A 19,059-nucleotide genomic window follows, 5' to 3' on the forward strand; every position below is an offset into this window, starting at 1 on the left:
TCATGTGTTTTGTTCTCAGGTGCGATAATGGATCTAAGATAAGCCCATAGGAATAGAAGGGCAAATACAGGAAACAATATCATTGGCTTTTCTTGGCCAATTTGTCTCCACAGCAAGGCCATTCTTTACCCAAGGCTTCCAAGCACTCAACACATTTTCACAAACGAACTACTACATGAAGGAGAAGAGATGAAATTGCCGATTTTGTGAAGAGTGCCAGGTCTCAGTAACATTCCATGGTGGTCAGGCAAGGGGAATAGTCCAAAAAAAGGAACTCTCTCTCCTGGCAAGAGGATTTGGTTCTCATTTGCACATTTGATATATTCTAACTCATATAATAAAGATAAGGATATTCCCATTGTAAAGCTATCAACTGAAGTTCAAAGAAACAGTTCATCGTAGTCCACGAAAGCCATCTGAAGGAACACAAGAACCATGATTTCTATTTTTCCAGTCAGTAGATTATTTTCCTTCCCATATGGCTGACTTGGTTGCTATCCAAGTGCAGCAGGATCTTTTACCTAAAAGAAATCCCAGCATTTTCCAATTAACCAAATTTATAATAGAGAGACGGGATTCTTCTGAGGAGTCCAGGACTGATCTCTCCTGGAGGCAAGCTACTGGATTTGATGGAGCAGAGGCCAAATGGGTAATGACAAATTCCACGTTTTCATGTCTTGGTTCCTTGAGTGCCTGAAAGCATATGGAATGAAATTCTTTCCTGAGACACTGCAGTGATGACAGAAAGAACAGGAGTGTTCAAACTCACAGGATTTTAAGGAATGAAATGTAGAGGGAGCTTTGAGGGGGTGGGGGGGCAGACAATGGAAGAAAGGAAGGAATGTAAGATCCGTCAAAAGATATCCTCAACTTCTGTACAACTTGCCTTCTAAGAAAAGCAGTCTTGACGCACAAAAAAAAAAAAAAAAAAAAATGGTTCATGGGGAAGAGTAACTGGTATACAGCACCAAGAAAGGAAAAAAATGTAAGCAAATTAAATTAAAATAGAGGGGGAAATGAAGAGGAATAAAGAAAACAAGGTTGAAAGGAAAGTTCATGGGTTTCCAAGTAGACAGATCTGTGTGGACACAGCTCAGATTTCTAAGAGAAATTCTGAGCGTAATTTTTATACAAATTACTTAATCTTCATTAGTATCCTTCTTTCCATTGTAAAAACTGGGTTATTAATGGGGACAATGTGAGATAAGTTTTGACAATAACTTAGCCCAGTGCTTACCATACAGTGACTAACAGATATTAATTTTCCTGTAACGAGGTTAACGTAACCTCATCTATCAAAACGTATCTCATGTTTCCCATTAAAGCACGTAAATAGAAGTTTAAATGCACTAAAAAAGATAAGAAAATTAAAATAATTATGAGAGCTACTAACTAGGCAATAAATCGATTCTAGATCTGGTCCTGTAAGTATATACTGGTCCTAAAATATAATAGATTTTTTTTTCATTTTTATTGAGAAAGCAGATTTGGATACCATTCTGGACATCTCATAGCACATACTACATATTCTTTTCTTACATTACTTTATCTACAGAAACACACCTACCTTCAATGCATTCTACAAAAAATTCCAATTATTCATTGATTTAAGAATGAACAGATAACATAAATAAGTGAGACTATTTGGAATCAGCCAGAGACCTCAGCTCGAACCTTGGCCGAGGAAATGTAGATCTGTCATTCCTAAATCATCGATTTTTTTTTCAGAATAAGAAATTATTATTATTATGTAAAAATTCACTGCATTAAATGTTTCATAAAAAGTTTTTAATACTCCATGGTATGAAATACCCATTTTAGTACATGAAATGGCATCATCAGATCACTGCTTTGTGACCTCTGGTATGAATTATTCAAGGAATGACGAGTTGCCTGGTCTTGCAATGGAAAGCCAAGACTATAAATCATTACTATAGATAAGACATGGGGAAGCAGTGGCCTTTGAAAATGAAAGATCAACAACTGCAAATTGCTTAGTTGTTCCTGAAAGGAAATTTCAATAATTCAGTTTACCTAGAAACTCAGCGTTGTTAGTTATGAAAACTCTTCTTTCGTAACCCAAAGATCCATATAACAACCAATGGCTTCTCTGAATTAGTTGCTAGTAAAACTGTCAAACTAATGAACTATGGTGACTCTTCACAAAGAGATATCTGGGACGTTAATATAATTCTATAGTGCATCACATATTTAAGAAAGTGTTTTACATTTGTAAGGTGCTATAAATATTAAGTATTCTTAATGATATATTTTTAAAAGTTTTTTATGGTCACTCAAGAGGAATTGTTCAAAATATATCAGAGCTCAGCTGCTTTCTGAAGAATTTACCACCAATTCTTCTACTCAGCCTTGCCTAGTAGTTGCTCACGTTGATTGACGTAACCGTTCTAGAGCAACTTCCTCACTTCAATTGGCCAAAAACCTGTTTTCCAACAATCAATGGGTTGAACGAACAATTTGCTAAATTTTCTATGTCACTGCAGTATTGTTAATATTTGATAAAGTCTTCTGCTTTTTAAAAAAGATGGAGTAGACATACTTTTCCCTGATTTTCTCACTAATACGAATAACAGCCATGGACAGTTTACCTATATATTTAAAACATAGGAAAATAGCAAAAGGTAGAGAAAAGAAAGCAGCTTGGCTGGGACTTTAGAATGTGATAAGCTTCCTAGGCTTTCCTTGTGTCTCCTGTATTCCAGAATTGAAACCAAAGACACTGACAACTGAAATACCAAACACACAAGTAACAGAAAACTTTCCCATGAGTTATCTCCCTACTTTGGCCTTACACCTTGGGGGGTAGGGGATGGGGGGAGTGTGTAAAACCCAAACTGGTCCTACCCATGCCACCAATGCCACCAATGGCTTAGAAAGAGTCTAAATTTCCATCTCCAGATGACAATAAGGAGGTTTCGCACTCCTTCCCCATTAGAGTGGAACAGTGGAAAATCAGTGATCACAAGGTCACTGTCCCCTGCATTGGTGTCAGTGGATGAATGGTGAATCTTTTATCATTTCTTATAAATGCATGGGCATCCACAAACATCTCAAAATAGTTTATCTTTTAAAAGTAAGTCTAACAGGGCATGACCTTTTCATTCGTCTTTTTTTCTTTTTCAAATGACTTTCCTTGCCATCCAGGGAATTATGAGTGAAAGTGTCCAAAGGCAGCTCTTCCAGAATGGATGTGGATCCCCATGTTCACAGACAGCAGCTGTGAGGATGCTTCACCAGTAACTTGGCCTACCAGAGCTGTGGGAAAAAGCAAGAGGAAAGTAAGCAGAGTCTAGCAGCACCTGCAGCTCACTGATGGGTGAGTAGGGGTATATGGATCAATCCTCTGAGGACTACCCAAAATAACTGGGAAACACTCTAACCATACCCTCTTGAAACTAGTAAGAACTTGCTTAACCATTAAAAGTATTTGTGATCTATTTTTAAATTAGTACAAAGTGAATCATGTATTTTAACTGTTCCTTGTAACCTTGACAGACCAGTTAGTTCATCTAGAACTTACTCAATACACCTGGTTACATAAGTAAAATTCTTCACAAAGAGCAAGCATTATCTAGAAAAAGGTAATATAGACTGAGTAGCCTCTATCTTGCAGGGATTGAGACCAGAATTGTTTCAGATTATGGATTATTTTTTTGATTGTTTATAAATACATAAAAAGATATAAGACTGGGCATGATGGTGCATGCCTATAATCTGAGCATCTTGGTAGGCTGAGACAGGAGGATCACAAGATCAAGGCCAGCCTCAACAATTTAGTGAGGCCCTAAGCAACTAAGCGAGACCCTGTCTCAGAATTAAAACTTTATTTAAAAAGGGGCGGGATTGGGGGCAGATTATGATGATGGAACCCAAGTCTAAACACAAAATTTATTACATTTCATATATAGCTTATACACATAGCCTCAAGGGCATTGTACACAATACCATAGTACACCTGTGTTTGGACTGAGACTTATGGCATGAGACCAAGTGTGGAATTTTCCAGTTGTGGCATAATGTCAGTGCTCAAAAGATGTCAGATTTTGCAGCATTTCAGGTCTGAATTTTTAGATGAAGGATGCTCAACCTGTATTACAAATCCTCTCCTATGCAGATTAACAGTCTCATTGTTATTCCCACAAGCATTCACTAATTCTTTTCTGTGTGCAGTATAAAGCCAGGCACAACACAAAAGAAAGAAATTTCTGCCTTTGAAAATTTATGACCAAGACAAAAGATACATAAATAAAGAGACATGGGAAAGAAATGGGCAACTACCTGAAGATAGAGCTGTATACTTTATGCACAAATCACTAGCAGCACCATCAATGGTCCACCAAACCACAGTTCTCTATTCTGTGTTGACCTTGGGCTTGGTTCCTTCCATTCCTACCCAGTCCTCCTGGGTCTCACTTCCCATCTGAACTACATGCCTGAGGTGGTGGTAAGGAGTACTCATTTGTCCACACAACAATGATTTCCTAAAGGTTTACCGTGTATCTGTTTCCATGGTAATTATCAGGGTCATAAAAAAGAATAAAACATGATCTCACCTCTCAAGAATTAGTGTGGTGCAGACATGTCAACATATAACACCAATCAGGGTGATTAATGCAAAAATGCACAACCAGTCAAGGTTGAAAAGCGGTATAGAAAGAGAAGGAGCAATTCTACCACACTAGGAGCATCCAATTTATGGGCATTACCCCCACTTCCTTTTAAATAATGAGACAAAACGGAGATATCATTAGTGTGACATCAGGGCATCTGCCTGTTTCCTGGGGAGGTAATAAGACCCAAATGTATAAACTACAAGAAGCTGAGCTACATTCCCTATTGCCGCTAATTTGTCTATAATGTTATGCAAACCTTGCAGCTTTCTGAGTCTCATATTCTTCATGTATAAAACCAGAGGGCATTAAAGATCTCTCAAAGCTCATATCAGCTCAAAGTCATTACTTAATCACCACCTAAGAGCAATCAAAATAATCCTGTCTCCTTCATTTCTAGTCCTGTAAATTTGGGCAAGTCATTATCTCTCTATGCCTCAGTTTTCTCATCTGTAAAGAGAAAATAATAGTAATAATAATAGTAATAATAATAATAATAATAATAATACATCTCCTAAGGTGGTCAAAAAGTTTCAATGGTTTATTAAATGCAAAGTGCTCAGAGGTGTCTCTAGCACATAGTGTTATATAAATATTACCTATGACTTTTTTATTATTTCAGATTTCCAGTGATATTTAAATATTCCCCTTAAAGTATTGAGATAGTTGCTTATAAATGTACAAAGTGTTGGAATAATCACCTAATAGTCACCATTGGGAATTTATAAATTTACATGTCAGAGCATGTCAAAAGCATACTCCTAAAACACAAAGAGGGATTTTGAAAAGCCACATTATAACTTAGAAGATATCATTACATTATTTAATCATACATAAAATGATTTTCTCCTGACCTGTGCACCTAATTTTATATCCACTAGGAATTTCCTGTTCAAGTGTAGTTGGTAGACCAACGGCACTGGAACTTGACTCAGAGATCTTATTTGGGCCCAAGATTCTGCATTTCTGCATGCCTTCAGGTACTGCTGCTGGTTCACAAGCAATACTTGGACAAGCAAAGCACTGAGCCCAAGCAATCAGAAACAGACTTCAAAATAACATGATTGAATTGGTTGTTCCAAAGTCCTGTTGATTTTCCATAACTGGAGAATGTCCTGCTCAACACATTGTACAGTCACGATCACATCTATAAAGTGTTTTGGAACTTCCATGGAACTGTGACATGAGTACATACATACACATAAGAGGTTCCACATTGACAAGACATGTTGCTTGTGATTTAATTTATGTAAGAAAATTTTCGCAGTGTCAGAGATGGACCGACATGTTCCTCATAAGTGGGCCCATACGACAGGGGAAATATCCCTGATTTTCATTTGAACAACTAGAGAAAGATCTTTGCTTAAGGATGTCTCACTTCTTGTGAAAGTGAGATTTTAATATAAGCATGGTATTAAAAAGAGATTTGAGGTATATTTTGTACTTTAAAATTTGTGTGAGGCTGTGTTCTCCTAGGAAAGGTATGAATCTGACCTTAGAGCTATTTCTATCAGAATCTGAACGGTTAGTTGCACAATACCTAGAGATTTAAGATTAGATATACATTTATATCTCCAATCCAAAAAAATCAAAAGTGGCCTTAAACCCTGGCAGCTGGAACACAGTCCTGAAGGGTCCTACTCTTTGTTTGGACTTTGAATTAAGATCTTTCCTTAAAACAAATGAAAAATAATTTTGTTGAAATGAGAACATAGCAGTAGTGATGCAAAAGGAGAGTTAAGAAGAAATGAAAGCAAACTGTTAGAAGGCCTGCAGCCAATCTTGACAAACAGCTCTGAGAAAAGACTGCATGGTTCTCTGCTGCAAAAGATGCATCAAAGTTAATGGCTCCCTGGGCTGCCGAGACTTGAATAAACCCTCCTCCAAGCCCTGGAAGATGTGCGACTTTGGGATTTCAGAGGTTTCCAAAAACACAGAAAACACTTCCCTCCTTTGCCAAAACACATCGTCCCTTTGTTTATGTTACATTCTCCCCTTCTGTATGTTGGAAATAACAAGCCCCCTCAGAGCATTGATAAGATTGAACGGAGGGTAAGGCAAGTGGGAGACTGCTCAGTGGATTCTGTCTTGAAATCTTCCTTCACACCTCTTTCTGAAATGTAAATATGGACTCCGTCCAGCTTTCCCAGTCCGAATGACTTTGGCTGAAGGCGGTTGGTATGGAAGTCATTTCCCTTCTAGGTGCAGTAGCCGCTTTCCACAGACTCAACAAAGACACGAAATATCATTAACATCTGATTCTGAAAAGGTTGACAACCACTTCTTTGTTCCACCCAGCAGTCTGGGGAAAGCTGCTGCACATTACTCGATCATGAGCAAAATTATACCTATTAGGCTCTGATATGAGTATTGGAATATTTCTCTCATTTGTGCACAGCATTGGAGTTTGAATATGCCTATTGTTTTCACAGTATCCATTACATATTTTAAATGGCATGGAAAGATCATATATGTAAACATTACTTCAGCTGAAGCTGAGTGATGCTTGGCACAGCAAGAGAGGCTGTCGGACCTCCTTGGGCCTTGGTTTCAAGGAAAGGGGTGCCAAGGGATTTGGGGGGATGGCTGATGGTTACAGGAAGGAGTGAGATGGATTGGCCGATGGGTGCCGCTGCGTTAAAGAAGTCTGGACCCCTTCCTCCGACACACAGGGAAAAGCTACAGGGCTCTATTCTGTGGCATGCAGAAGAGGATGAAAGACTTGCCTGAGGGTCTGAAAGAGTAAGAGCAAAGGATCTGGGAGAAAGGAGCTGGAAGACCAGTTGCAGCTTCAGGATTCCTGCATTAAAACAGGAGGGGAGAAACGCCTTCAAATTTAAAAGTGCTTCTAAAACAGCCATTAATAATCACATTCTCTAAGATAAAAGCAAGAATCTTAAGGTGTTTTTTTTTTCTTTCTTTCTTTCATTCTTGAGCACCGATGTTTTTCTTTCAGTCTTCGGAATAGGAAATGGAATTAACCTAAAAACATGAAATCAACTGATTAAGAACTCTTGAAGTTTCCCAGGGTCAGGAGTCAGGCTGATGGCAGTGCCTCATCCCCTCCCTGGAGCAGACCTTGCAAGCAGAAACGTTTCTGCACACAGGAGGTGGAAGCTTCCAGCAACCTGTAATCTTAATCATTTGCAGAGCTGAGTGCAAGCCTCTGCCCCAAGATCTAAGTCCAGAGCCCGGGTCTCATGTTGGAATGTTTATTGACATTTTTCTAAGAGACACTCTCAAAATTAGCCTTGCATTTTACTCATCATTAGACCACATTTAGAGTGCATTTTCTGCCTTTTTAGATTAGACTTAGATTTCTCTGATAACCAGGAACATAAACACAAGGAATATGTCGTTATTTGAAGAATCTGGGACATACAGATAGAAAAAAAAAATTCCTTTAGGCCAAATGTACACTAAAAAGTTTATTGTGCTAAACAATTCTGTTTCCTTGATGGATGACCAACGCTCACTTTTAGTCTGAAAACCTGGCCTTAGGCAACCTTACAGTAACAAACTCATGGCGGTTTACTGCTGTGGAAAGGAGCAAAATTACTTCTTTAACTCTGCTGAAGTTATTCTATAGCAAATCAAATCAACAGACATATTTTTGAGACATATGTAAGTCACGATGCTAAGAAAAAACAAGACACATAAGAGTGTGCCTTCCCCACAAGGAGACTGTGAGCTTATCCACAAAGACAAAAAATCAGATCGAAACCACATGAGGTTCATTGGCGAGTGAATAACACAAACAATAGATGCCACCATCAGAGCCCATCTGACATCAGAGGCAGGAGAGAGCCCAGCAAGGGGTCTGGGACAGCTTGATCAAGGAAGTGAGATTTGTCCATCTTTGAAATCATTGCCACCTTCTAGAATTAAAAGATTAGTAATAAGTGAAAACATTTTTCAAAACAATATTATAAACAGTTTTAATCTATCTTCCTTCCCTGTGAAGATTTTCTAAAATACCCAGTTCTGCTTGTTAGTAGGCTGTCTTGTTTTAAAAACTTGAGACGATGTCTTAATAATTGATCAGTCCAGTAACATTGAAAAAGATAGGCTATGGCACTAGCCATGTGAGGACTCTCAACTGCATTGTTTGCCACCTATTATGTTGAAATGGGGGCCAGGGGCTGTCCTCATTAGAACCAAATACCTTCCCTGTGCACATCCTCACCACCACGCTATGGGTTCCAGACCTCCAAGGTGTATTTATTCTTTACAAAATATATATCCAGGCACTCCAGAGTAGACACACACACACACACACACACACACACACACTGCATAATCCTATTTAAGAAATATTGTAACCATAGCCCTTAAGTGTAAGTAGATACATTTTCTTCTTTCTATTTTTGTATACCTTTCTTTTAATGCAGAAATTACTGAGCATAAGCAAGAATCTAATGACTAAGCACCAAACTTTCCAATGGAGTTATGATTTTATTAGGATCCAAATTAAAGGTTATTGCACAGTAACTCTACAATTAGCTCACACCACTAGTGGACAATGGTGGCAGTGTTTCCCAAGAATTGATGAGGATTCCAGGTATTTTGAACTCACGTGATTATAGTCATAACTCCAGCAACTAGACAAGTTGCTATTTTACATCCCAAGTACAAAGAATTTGTTTGTAATATCCAAGACAGAACACTATCTAAATTATTTGGAAAATACTTTGTTTTGAAAAGAAAAGAACTGCAATTTATAAACTTCTAACAGGTGTGAAACAGAAAAATTTAAAATCACCAGTTCCACCCATTATTCTAACCAGTATGCCTAGAAATGCATAAAAGTCAACTGCAATTCAAAGGAAATAACCCAAGGAGTTTGTAAATCTTCACCAGTTCTTAAGCAATCTAGTCACATTTAGTAGTTCATAACATTGACTGATCTCTTTTCCAGGAAATGAAATCTGAACTAAATTCCATTAACACCTCCTTCTAAAGTCGACATTTTTCCTGCTGCTAGGGTCTCCCCTCTCTGGAGCTCTTTTGGCAGCCTCAGGTAGGAAGAGTGCAACCCTGTTAGATAGAGGAGATGGTCAAGATCCAACCCGGAACAGGGTTCTTGTCTGACTTTCCCCTTGATAAATAAGATGGCTGCATGAGTCTGATCGATTGATATCTTTGTCACTCAAGGTTAAAGGATCACTTTAGCAACTGGGTGCCATGGCACACGCCTGTAATCCCATCGACCTGGGAAACTGAGGCAGGAGGATTGCAAGTTCAAGGGCAGCCTTAGCAACTTGGCAAGACTCTGTCTCAAAATAAAAAATAAAAAGGGATGGGGATGTAGGGGGTGTGGTTCAGTGATTAAATGCACCTGGGTTAAATCACCAGTACCAAAAAAAAAAAAAATACACAAATATGTGAGATATATATCTCATATATTTGTTGATTCCTTGCAACATTAATGTTACATAGTTATGTGTCTCTTTTCCTCTCTGAGAAACATGTTTTCTCTTCTCATCCACCCCATTCTCTTCTTGGTCTCTTAGAACACCAGAATGGAGCAGTCTTAATCATCATCTTTTTTTTTTCTTTTTTTTTTTTGGTACCTGGGATTGAACCCAGAGGCATTAACCTCTGAGCCACATCCCTAGTCTTTTTATTTTTTATTTTGAGACAGGTCTCACCAAGTTACTTAGGGCCTCACTTAGTGCAAAGGCTATCTTTGAACTTGCCATCCTCCTGCCTCAGCTTTCTGAGCTTCTGGGATTGATTACAGGTGTGAGCCACCAAACCCAGCTAGCTATCATCTCTTGTACCTGAGAAGCCACATTATATTTTCCTTTATCCTTCCACCTTTCACTTGGTTCTCAGGCCTGAAATAAAATGTGCAGATTCAGAAGGTCAAGCGGTACCAAAATTATAAACTCACCCAATGTTGGCCTATGCAATTAGTCTATTAAAGAGCAATAATTAAAGATAAAGGGTATAAAGAGTGGCTTGTAATGTTTTAAACTGACTAAAGAGGAAAAGCATGTGAACTTTTGAAGACAAGTTGTAACAAGGGTGTGATTTATTACATTAGAATCAAGCACAGTCTCGTGTAAATAGCAGTCAGTAGTTATATATCAGAAAGAAAGTTAGAACCCAAGTCCCTGTAACACAGGAGGAGGGTATATATTTGGTTTATTTTCTCAGATTAAATATCCAACTTTTAAAGTGATGCAATCATAATTGACATTTTAATAACAATCCAAATAGAGTACCTTTTGCACATTGGATAATATACAGTCATTTGATACTCTGGGTAATAAAATTCTATTTTAAATACCAGAGATGCCAAAGAAAAAGAAAGCTTCTCCTTAAAAGTAAATCTTAACCAGGAAAAAAACAGAGAGAGAGAGAGAGATTTTTCCACCAAAAGCTCTCATGTTTAACCCAGTGGGTGGGTGGATGATAAGAAACTCTTATTTATTTACAATGCTATTTTCTATTTGCTGTACATTGCTTTAGATATAAGAATTCAAGAAATTTCTATACATTATAGAGGAGGCACAGACAAGGAATTATACTCTCCCTTCACACAAAGATGCCTGGATTTACCCATTTCGAGAGCCTCAGAGAAGGCAAGGACAATAGTTTCTTTCACATAGAGACAGGAGGGGGAGAAATTAGCATTAACACCTTTTACTTCAAATACCCAAAATATATTGAACACCTTTGCTGAATATTTATGGAATTCAGACTCAAATGCAATGGCTCAGTAATAATAATTTACAAGTGCAAGCTCTTCACACTCTAGAAATGCTTGTCACTTGATCATCAAAACACTTGCAGAGGAGCCAATCTTCCTCCCTCCACCCAACACACACCAACGTTAAAGATGAAGAAAGGGCTGGGGGAGTCTCGCCAGATCTCAGGCCTCCATGGCTGGTCAACAACGCAGCCAAAACTGCCATCCTGACCTTCTAACTCCTGACCCAGGACTCTTTTCACCACAACTGCTATATCCACTGCTTAGAATGAAAAATGCATCCCTGGATTCCCAACCCCTGCAACTACATAAAATACAGCAGCCCATAAGAACCCCTTACTGGATCGGATGTTGTCTACTCAATATCATTTTATCTCTCACGTACCCAGAGCCTGTCAGGTATCTGCTTTGTGGGACTGAGAGCCGAGGCAATTGTGAAGACCCAGAAGATGGAAAATTGCTTTGGGAGTGCTATTTTAGGCAAGTTTAAGTTTCCTCTAAAGCCCAATTTCCAAAAGAAGAGTTAAGTGAATACCTAATCCTTAATTCTTCCTAACTACTAAGACCCCACTGCCACCCTATAAAAAAATCTGAGTCTGCATGACATGTGGAACTTTGACTCTTTTTGCCTCTACTTTCCCACTATTTGTGTAGTAGCAGATGGCACCCCAAAAAAGGTCCATAAATACTTCCTACTACCACCATAAAAAATAATAATAAAACAATAAAAAGATCCTCCCTTTTATTATCTACCTCCTAACCCCAGACTATCCAATTAGAAGCTGCAGTCATACCGAGCCTCCCCCTTCTTCATTTCCCTCATTCTCATCTAACCTGCTTACACGCTCGCAGGCCCCAAATATGCTTCATAAATTTCAATCATGGGTGGAGTGACTGAGGATTTTTTTGTGTGTGTTCCTATACAGTGGGCCTTCTGAGCAAAGGACATATTCACATGGCAGATAAAGATAGTACATCCCTCTCAGATGCATCTCCCCAGAGATAATGATTTATGTCCCTGAGAATAAACCTAGAGTAGGGTAATGAGTAATCTCTCTCTCTCTCTCTCTCTCTCTCTCTCTCTCTCTCTCTCTCTCTCTCTCTCTCTCTCTCGGAGGTGGGTGGAAACAGCCTGTTTGGGGTGCTCTCCTCTGGTGTACCTTATTGACATGCAAATAACACCCAACCCTCATCAAGCCATCCTGTGGGAACTGAGCTCAGGGAATATGTGCGAGTCATGTGTCTGGCTGTTGTTTTTGCGGTGAGTAATAAACCGTCTTTGTCTCTAGCCTAGGGTACTTATGTCATCTGTCAGTATTTATATATAAAACCAGGGCAAACTGACTTGTTAGTTGCAAGTAGGATAAAATCTTGGAACATCCCAGTTTTAGACATAATACTTACTGCCACTGCCTTAGATTAAACCCTGCCATGTCCTCCTGTGGTTTATTTTAAGTTACTCCCATCTTCCCCCTGTTGAATATATGCTCCCTTCAATCATCAGAGTTATCTTGCAGTACTCAATTCCCAAGCAATCTCTTATCTGTATCCATTCTTCTAGAGGATCACACATGCTTTGGGGAAAAAATAAAATAAAATTTTACATGACCTTGCACCATCTGGGGACATCTTGGTTCTGCTCCAACCCCTGAGCACTCTGTGCCATTTTCCCATTTTCACCAGTGCTATCCCAAGCTTCTCTATGCCTAGAATAACCTTTGGCCTCAGTCTCTCCAACCCATTTCCAGAGCTACACCATGAACACCTCCTTGTTATTTCAATACCTAACTCAAATAGCATCTCCTCTGGGAAGTCTTCCTAAACTCTCAAAAGGGTTAGCTGGTCTCTTTTCTATGAAAAAAGAAAAGCTTTTGGAAAATTCCATTTATGACTCATGCAGTACATTCATATTAATTATTTATTCACAGGTTTATCTCATCCACCAGATTGTGAGCTGTCTCATTCCAACAAGTCTTGTCCCTTCTAGTGCAGAGTGTGCCTTCAGTTAACATTTGTTGAATAAATGAATGGACAGAAGAAGGAAAGTTGAAATATTTCCAAAGGCCTCAGTTCTTGTCCTCTTCCTCATCTTTGTGAACCCCACACTCCTGCCAAATCTTGTGCTGATTTCTAACAAAGTCACCCATGGTATTCACTGGCTCATCTACACAAGGGAAAGAATGACAAGCCAGGTTATTGTGCTTTTCATTAGGAAGTGCATTTCACATTACACACCTCTGCCACCACATCCACCACGCGGGCCATCCCTCCATCACTAAAATGAAAGTGATCTCAGAGGACTTGGAAACAGCTAACTCAAGAGCAGTAAACTGACAACTGAGTCATGCTGGAAACATTTAGGGCCCTTTGTTTATTAACATTTTATTTATGAAGACTATTAATGACTCCCTATTCCACTCAGTCGAGGAAATGAAGTTATTCTATCCAAAAATCCAACTGTTTCTTCTGGTCTTCAAATCTAAAGTGTGAATGAATCTGATGAACCTGATTCTAAGCCAGAGGGCCAACCTACTTGGCTTTGTAGCCGGCTGCCAAAGGAAGAATTTGTTTCACTGGGAAAATGATGTACTAGGCCACCAATCGTGAAGGTAAAAACAGAGCAAAGACCGAAAACCTGAAAACAGAGGAAGGGGCTATCAGGTAACATTTTCATTGGGACTGAAACTTTAATTGGGAGAATAAGAATTCATTATAGACTCTGTCCCTGGAATACTTTGGCTAAGAGATTCCAGTGAGTGTTAAAATCATTACTGAATGGCCTCAATCTAAACAAACACCCACCTTTTCCATTTCACACTGGGATGAAATTACTTCGCTGTGTACAACTGAAACAAAACAAAACAAAACAAAACTGAGGTTGTCGATTTCTCGGCTCCCAGAGGGGCCCTGAAAGCTCTTTCTCCTTCTCCTTGCCCCTCTGCTTTTCAAATTTAGACGTTAGACTTCTCGAAAAGGTTTTCTACCCGGCACTTACACTAGCCGTCCTCCAGTAACACCAGCTTCTCTGCCCAGTGCGACGCCGATTTTTCCATCTGCACACACTCAGGTCCACACCATGTCAGCAGAGCCCCGACAGCCATCAAGGGAGGGAAATGGAAGCCCAGGGCTGTTTATAACAGGAGCCAGTTTAGCTGGAGGGAATAAAGCAGCAAGAATTGACAAAGAGGATGATGCAGGAAGAAGAAATGTCCCTCCTCTATTTTTCAATTATTCTGAATGTCTGTGGCTCATTCGTAATTGACAGATCAGGAAATGCAAAGGATCATTAGCATGCAGGAACCTGAGGCTTTGTGCCGAGAGCAACTTTTTATTATAAAGAAGATAAAAATGATGTATTGTATATTATATTCCATCAGCAGAGATCATGAAGATCATAATACGTGAAATACAGCCTTGCCTCGCCCCACCTATCAATAGATCTCTTGCTGCTTCATCCCGACTTGCTTCTGATTTTTGTTTTGTTTTGTTTTTTTACTTGCAAGAAATGCATATAATGAAACTCATAAAGCAAATCACTCAAAAGAGTGATTGAAAACAAATTAAAATGAATAGTGTTTAAATAATTAACACCTGCCAAATGAGGAAGGGGGGGCCTTATTGCTGATATTAAATCACATCCTTTAATGTTTGAAACAGATGACAGTAAGTCATTCCAAGCAGTCAAGACAGGAAGCTGATTTTTTAGTTCTTGGAAAGTTGAATGCGTTTCAATAAAGTTGACCAAAACAAGTCTCATTTTGATTTAGTTAATTCTACTGCAAAAAGCTGGGTTTTCATTAAATGGCTCTCTGGTTTAATATACTGTAAAGGAACAGCTTTAAGTCATGATTTAAAATATATTCATTATTCAGTAAGCTAATGATGTATGTTCCACCTGGTTGCCGTGGAGCCTTGTAAGTAAAAATTGAGGGTAGTGTCTTGTTACCAAGAAAAAATATCAGCCTTGCCAAGTTTCCAGTCAATAAATAAAACTCACAATAGTGCTGCCGGATAGGCAAATAAGGATGCCTCTGCCCACCCACCCACCAGCAGAAGAAAACCAGAAGAGAAGTATTATCCTAATCTGGACCAAGATTGAAAATTTTACAATCACTGAGCAAATAATCCTTAGCTCTATTAAGGCATGAAGAAGAAAAAGACATAATATAGCTGAACTAATGCCAAGGCTTAGAGAGTAACTAATGAAAACTCCAGCAGCTCTCTGCATACCTATTTCTCCTGGGGTTTTATGCCCAGTCATTGAAGGAGACTTTGAGTGACAGTCTTCATGGCCAAGGTTTTTTTTTTTTTTTTTTTTCCAGCTCAGCTCTTCAAACTGCAAAAGCCAGGTCCTGGTCTCAGAATTCCCCCATTCTGCCCAACCCTGCCTTCAGACGAGGCAACAGTGAGGCTCACTATGACTGGGTTTCGTTTCTTATTTTATTTTATGAAGAGGGTGGCAGCTGAGGAAAGCCTGCGGTGGTGATGACGCTAACTCCCCTTTGCGATAATGGGACCATTCACGTTAATTGGAGTTGGTGTCGCAACCACCTTCTTATAAATTAACACTGTTTTTGACAACCCAGATGCTTCATATTAAAACACATTTGGAAAGTAACTACTCTGCACCTGAAATGGTCCACTTTCAGTATCCCAGCCATGTAACAGTTTTTTTTTTGTTTGTTTGTTTTTTAACCTCCCTAAACTGTATAAGGACATTGTCTCCAACAAGAACCAAGGGTATAGAAGGTCAGTCTTTGTTAGAACCAGGACAAGATCAACATTTGAAGTGGTGAGCCTGTTTTGCCACTCTTCTCCCAAACACAGCTTCATTATTAGAACATCTTCTGGAAAAACGAATCAACTGATTTAACAGCATGTCCTTCAGAAAATGAATTTGTGCCAACTATCATATATGGTTAGAAGTCATTGGTAACCTAATTACTTGGAGGGAGATGACGGTGACATGAGCTCCTCTTTTTTGCATCTTTTCTAAGGCCAAAGCCCTTCAACTATTACATTGTAACCACCTAGAGATTGAGTTCTAGTGGGCAGGCCATAGGACCCAAGGACATGCTTCCAGCTAAAGGTTTTTGGTTGACAACGGAGTCTCAAGAGCTTATTTCTGCCCAAAATAACCCAAGCATGCCTTTTCTTCCCTATATGGATAGGTTCACAAACACTATACAAATTGCTAGTACCACCTACTGGCAAAAACACAGCACCAACCTAATCTGCTCTGCTCAAGGGTAGACAGGAAGTGCTTCCTAAAGACAGGCACTGTGTGTCTTGGTGTCTTGAACCACCACCATGAGACCCACACCATCTGATCCCACAAGATATTTTTTTCTAAATATGATTCAATCATTATGAAAGGGCCTTTTAAGCCCTGGTGTATGAGAATCATTTTTATTTCCCTAACTTATGAAAAGTGAAGCAAACTACCTAAGTTAAAATACTAAGTCAGTAAGGACTTCCCAGCAAGCCTTTATTTTTCTTTCACCTTGACTTGAGTGAATGTAGGATTACTCATTTTACACTGTAAATCAGTACCCACAGTTAAACCTGAGCTTTTGCTTTGGGACCTGTGGAAAACTCATAAGCACAAAATGCTTGAAGTTAGGAACTGTGGGTTTCTTTCATCTTCACAAATGCAAATTATGTAATGTCTCCAGTGCCTTCGTTTTCTCATGTGTAAAGTGGGTACAGTTGGGTTTACAAAAGCCACAGAAAACATGAAAGGTTATAACAACATACTTGGGGATTTTTTAAAAAGTAAGAGAGAAAGAGGGATGGGGAAAGGAATGAAAAGGAAAGAAAATGAACAGAAGCGGGAGGAAAAGGAAATGAATGGAGAGTGGGAATAGAGGAATAGAGAGGAGGAGAGGCCAAGGGAGCAAAGAGGGAAAGAAATGAGACGTCTCCACATAGTCAAAGGATTATTTGTTTGGACAGCAGGTGTTTAAAAAATGGAACATTGGCCATTTGGATTAAGCAAAACTAATTAAAACTAGCATGAGGGTCATTCTTAGACTGATACAATTTTCAGTTTCTAACAGGGAACTATCATGCCGGTTTTTTATTTGCTGTTCCAAAGATAGCAGGCCCTAGATTAGACAGTATGAAATGTGATACCACCCTGCTTGATTTATTGTCTTGCAGGCTGAATTTTCCATGAGAGTTAGTCCTGCCAGCCTGATTATTTTATTTTACTTTCAGCTTTATTGAGGTATAATTGACAACCCCAGTATGTCCTCATAGAGGACAGAGAACTGGCATAGTGATAATCTGTTAAGCTCCAGAAAGCCCAGGACAAGGCCACACATGAAGAGGAGACCCTTGATTTTTGCTGCAGGGATAGAGTGGGCAGGTGACTTCCTCTCCACTGTTTTCATACGCTCGGGTTTTGCTCACAATGCAGCACAGGAGTTAAAAACATTGGAGTGACACAGACTGGATTCGAACTCCAGTTTTGTCACATAGTAGCTGTTCAATTTGCAGAATGACTTTGTTCCTTCGCTTCTGCTTTCTTCATTGAACAGATCTTTGCTATGTATCTACTGCCATCCAAGCATGACCCCAGGAGGACTGAAACATGAGAAGATGGTAAGATTGCTGCCCTGTGAAGTTCCCATACCTGTAAGTTCCATGCCAGCGACAAAAATAAAAATGAGTTTCAAAAGAACGAAATGTGGATGATTTATGTAGCTCAGTGCTTGGAGCACAATGAATGGAAGTTGAAAAAATGCTGTCGCCAAAGACAACAGTTCTCATCCCTCTGAGCAGCATCGAAGTTATAGAACAGTGATTTCCATAGGAAGTGATGGACTCATCATATTCACAAATGCACAACCACAGCTGGTCAGTTCCAACAAAAGTCCCATCCCAGGGTTAAGTCCCTTTGCCATCGAGTGCACAGAGGCCACAGGCCTTGCCATTGAGCATGTTTAGATGTTAGCTTTCCAGATAACTATCCTCTGGAGAGATAGGGAGTGTAGCATTTGGAATCAGCCGAGTTTGTATTCGGGCTTCATGATGAGTTTTGTGACATTATCCAAGTTTCTTACTTTCCAGTTTATAGACCCACCAATCACATCTTATATCGTTTTGTCTGTCTGAAACTCTTTTCCCTCGGATATATGCTTTCCTTTCTCTCATGCTCTTTAGGTGTCTGCTCTTCAAAGAGAACGTTCTTGATTGGCTTTATAAAATAGTAGAGCCCCATCAATAGAGTAGAAGAAACGGGGGTGAGGGAGGGATTAGAAGAGGGTTAGGGAAGTACTGGGGAATAAAATCTACCAAATTATTCCATGTCTGGATATACCATGGTGGTATATCATGCACTAATTAAAATAATAATATTATAGTGAACTAATTAAAATAATAATAATAATAATAATAATAATAATAATAGGGAGATCAGTAAAGTGGAGCAAGCAGATCAGGGGTAGGAAGGAGGGCAGGGAAAGGGAAGTTACTGGGGAATGAGACTGGTCAAATTGTGTGCATGTATGAATACACAATAATGAATCCCACTGTGATGTATAATTATAATGCACCAATAAAATACATAGATAAACAACTAAATAAAACCAAACTCATGAAAAAGTAAAATAGCAGACCCTCACTGCTGTGTTCTCTTCGCCTACCACCTTCCACTCATCTTCACAGCATGGGATTCCATGTGCCATTACAGATTCATTTATTTCT

General features: G+C 39.1%; 1 long non-coding RNA gene across 1 annotated transcript; it reads right to left on the reverse strand.

The window, feature by feature from the left end:
* Positions 1-3,135: 3,135 nt before the first annotated feature.
* On the reverse strand, positions 3,136-15,706 carry LOC131424952 (uncharacterized). Its single transcript, XR_009228654.1, has 3 exons — positions 15,580-15,706; positions 14,345-14,501; positions 3,136-3,276 (listed from the first exon to the last, which is right to left on the reverse strand). It is a non-coding gene; the product is annotated as an uncharacterized LOC131424952 (long non-coding RNA).
* Positions 15,707-19,059: the final 3,353 nt, after the last annotated feature.

This window comes from Marmota monax, unplaced genomic scaffold, assembly GCF_021218885.2.
Source record: "Marmota monax isolate L192 unplaced genomic scaffold, Marmota_monax_Labrador192_F-V1.1 WCK01_AAM20220418_F8-fsc00003, whole genome shotgun sequence".
Lineage (NCBI taxonomy): Eukaryota > Metazoa > Chordata > Mammalia > Rodentia > Sciuridae > Marmota > Marmota monax.